The 3,343-nt window shown below is 61.1% G+C and overlaps 1 long non-coding RNA gene across 1 annotated transcript; it reads right to left on the reverse strand.

Moving 5' to 3' along the window:
• Positions 1-7: 7 nt before the first annotated feature.
• On the reverse strand, positions 8-1,631 carry LOC114004505 (uncharacterized). The gene is made up of 3 exons (XR_003546635.1): positions 1,594-1,631; positions 516-618; positions 8-47 (listed from the first exon to the last, which is right to left on the reverse strand). It is a non-coding gene; the product is annotated as an uncharacterized LOC114004505 (long non-coding RNA).
• Positions 1,632-3,343: the final 1,712 nt, after the last annotated feature.

A 3,343-nucleotide genomic window follows, 5' to 3' on the forward strand; every position in this document is an offset into this window, starting at 1 on the left:
CCGGGGCCAGGGGGCACCCGCGAAACAGCCACGCTGCACACGGGACCCTGCAGCTCAGAGGATGGGCAGCTTCTCAGGGCTGCTGCCAGCTCTCAGACCCCCCTCATCAGTACTTCTAGAGCCTCCCACAGGTGTGGCCCCTTCCCTGGGACTCAAAGTCTCCCCAGTGGACATTTCAGCTCTTCTGCCTTGCAGAAGTGTACCCACTATGGGGGAAGACAGAAAATTCTGGAAAAACATGGGACCTTCTGGGACCCCCAGGCTCTACCCTGACACTGTCCCCTTCTGAGTCTAAGACTAGCAGTGAGAGTCTCATAGGTGAAGAGTCCAAGTTACAGACAGTACTGCCCTGGGGACCCAAGCCCTCCACTCTCTGTGTCTCCTGGGCCTGGATTTCCTGATGTTCAGGATGGTAGCCGTGGAGAAGAGAGAGATCCAGGAATGGAAGTGCAGGAGTGTCCACTCGTGGTCCACAATGCTGGCCCTCAGGGGGTCCCTCCCAGGGATGCACCTACCTGGGCTGCACTTGGGACAGCACTGGGCACCCACAGGGTACTCCTCCTCTGTGCACGTGGGCAGAGCAGCACTGGAGGGTCCCAGGAGAAGGAGGTACAGTGCCTGGGAGAGGGGGAACATGAAGGGGAGGAGGTGCCTGGACCACCCTGGGCCTCAGTCTCCCCCTCTGGGCAGAGAGGGGAAGCGGCAGCTTCTGTGGCTGGCAGTGCCCCGGTAGGGGTGACTCAGGTGGGTCCAGGACAGGCTCAGAGGTGACCTAGAATGATCCTTGGAGCCTGGGATAGGGTGGGGATGGCCCTCCTCCAGCCTCCATCCAGCACTGTCAGTGTAGGACAGTGACTGCTGGGTCTCGGCTATCTCTAGGGTCCCCCCCACCCCCAACAGGTCCAGGGAGACCAGTGCCCTGGTAGACACACAATCTGATGGCCCCCCTTTGGTCTAGGCTAGGGCTTTGGGCCTCTGAGCACCCTGTGTCTAATCAGGATCTCTCTCAGTGGATTCACAGGCCAGGGTAGGGCAGACAGGTTGGTCGGAGTCCTGGGGTCAAGAGTGGCCCTGCAGGGAGCTATAGGACAGAAGCTGAATGGCTGCCAGAGGGCTGGTGAGGCACTGACCTCCCTGCAAGCAGAAAAGGCACCTTGCCAAAGACATTGTTCACGCCCAGGTCCACTCCCATCGAGTTTACGGCCCTGCTCAAGGCTGTGGGTGGAGATCAACCACCTGCTCTAGGGTTTCTGCATAAAGACATAGCACAGCTCAAGGCTCCCCAAGAACTGCCCAGCCCCAGGAGGTGCCCTCATCCCCCGCTGAGCATCTCAGCAGCTGCCCCTGAATGAGGTGAGGGACACAGAAAGAAAAGTTGCTGGGTGGGGCTGGCGTGCTCCTGCCTGTCCCTCTAACCTGGGTGAGGCTATACCGAGCAGATCTGGATGGCTTCAGGAGAGTTGGATGACTGGGACTGAGGTCCCAGGGAGTGAGATCAGGAAATGGCGGAGGAGGGACTGGGGAGGGTGGTCATGGGGAACAACAGGAGCAGGAGCCGGGCAGGGTACAGGCAGGGGAGGATGGGGAGCTTACCAGCCTCAGAGCCTCAAGTTTGGGGGCCAGTCTCCAGAGGGGAGGACCCCATTCCCACGGAGGCTCCATGTCCCTCCTCAGGAAACTCAGGGTTTGGCCATGTTCAGAGGATCCCCACTACGAAGACTCGCTGTCCTTGTGTCCTCACTGAAAGAGAAAGAGAAACTGCAGCAGGAGCAGAGTGGAGGGGGCTGTGGTCTCCAGGCAGTTCTGCTCTCTAGTTTCCACTTTAGAGCTCCGAGACCTGCTGCCAGGGTGGGTGGTGGGATGGAAGAGAGTGACACCAGGGAGAATGGACCGAGGGCCTTTCCACAGGGACATACGGGAGGGACGCAGCCTGCTGAGCAGGTGGCCAGCAATGGGTTTTAGGAGAAATCAGCTGGAGGCAGGAGCTGAGCAGGCAGAGCCCAAAGGGAGCTAAGGGTGGGGAGGGAGGGAGCTCACCCTAAAGGGGGAGCCAGGGGACTGCCTGAGCAAGTCTGGTCCTCTGCCCCATCCTCTGTGTCCTAGGGAAGGTGGCCCCAAGATGCACCGGCACTCCCCACCTGCTCTGCACCCCCACAGAGCCCCTGCTGCTCCCTGGTGCGCCCCCACCCCCACCCCCAGGCAGCTGTTGCTGCAGAGAAAGTCACCCTTGGGGCTTCCTGTTTCCTGTCTCGGCTTGTACTGAAGTGGCATAAATATCCCCCCCAGATATACTGCGCCCTCTCTCGAGCACTCGAGGCCATTCCTCCACCACAGCCTGCACGAGGTCTGGTCACTACCTCTGCGCACTCGGCCTCAGCCCAATAAGGGCCAGGTCACGGGTCCTGCAGGCACAACCTCAGCACTCCAAGGGCCACCACGCTCCGCGTCCTTAAGGAGGTGGGCAGGAGCATCTCGCTGCCATCTCACAGAGGTCAAGGAGGGCTCAGAAATCAGCGAGGCCTGACTGAGTCTCCCACGTGGACACAGCTCCACCCGTACCCCACCCCCAGCTGCCTGTCCTCAAGGGCTCCCTCCTCCACACTGAGCCCTCAGAGGACATGGGGCATCCGGCAGGTGTGGGGTGGAGGCTCCCTCATGTCAGGTGCTCTTCAAAGGTTGGGACGGGCTCTTAGGAGGAAGCCTCCAACCTTCAGAGCCCAGGTGGGGAGACCCAGTGCATCTACTCCTGTGGTCCCGGGGCTCCTATCACATTCCCTCCTGCGGCCCCATGTGAGGTCCACGAGCCCGCAGTCTCTTTCCTGTGCCTGCTGCTGTGGAAGTAATTGCGTGAGGCTGCACGTTTAGCCCAGAGGGCAGGACCCTCGCATGCTTGTCCAGCATCCACGCCCTGGGCAGGCTGCCCTGAGCCTCACCCAAAGCTGAGCCCAGGCCACACCACGGAGCCATCAGTAAGCCAAGCCACTGGGTGCCTGGCCCAGGTCTAACCCAGAGCCCTTCCCAGCCCTGACTTTGCCCACAGTCCTCTTCAGGTCCAACCCCAGCCCCCTCCCAGTCCCAGAGGGACTCAGTAGGGTCTGCTGGAGTTGGGAGTGGCGGTGGCACCCACCCTCTTTGTACCTCTCATCTGTAGGCAGAGAGTTCAAGTCAAACCCCTACCACGGGGCCTCTCCTTCCTCTGCCTGTGTGACCTAAGCCCCAGGAAACCCAGAGACCTCTGCCTCTCTACGACTTCAGCAAGAGCCTGCGCCCAGGGCACTCAGCAGGACCCAGGGACAGGCTTCCACTAGAAAGGGCCCCTCCCACACTCCGGCGGGCCTGGAGC

The sequence above is a fragment of the Tupaia chinensis genome, unplaced genomic scaffold (assembly GCF_000334495.1).
Source record: "Tupaia chinensis unplaced genomic scaffold, TupChi_1.0 Scaffold138365_1, whole genome shotgun sequence".
Lineage (NCBI taxonomy): Eukaryota > Metazoa > Chordata > Mammalia > Scandentia > Tupaiidae > Tupaia > Tupaia belangeri.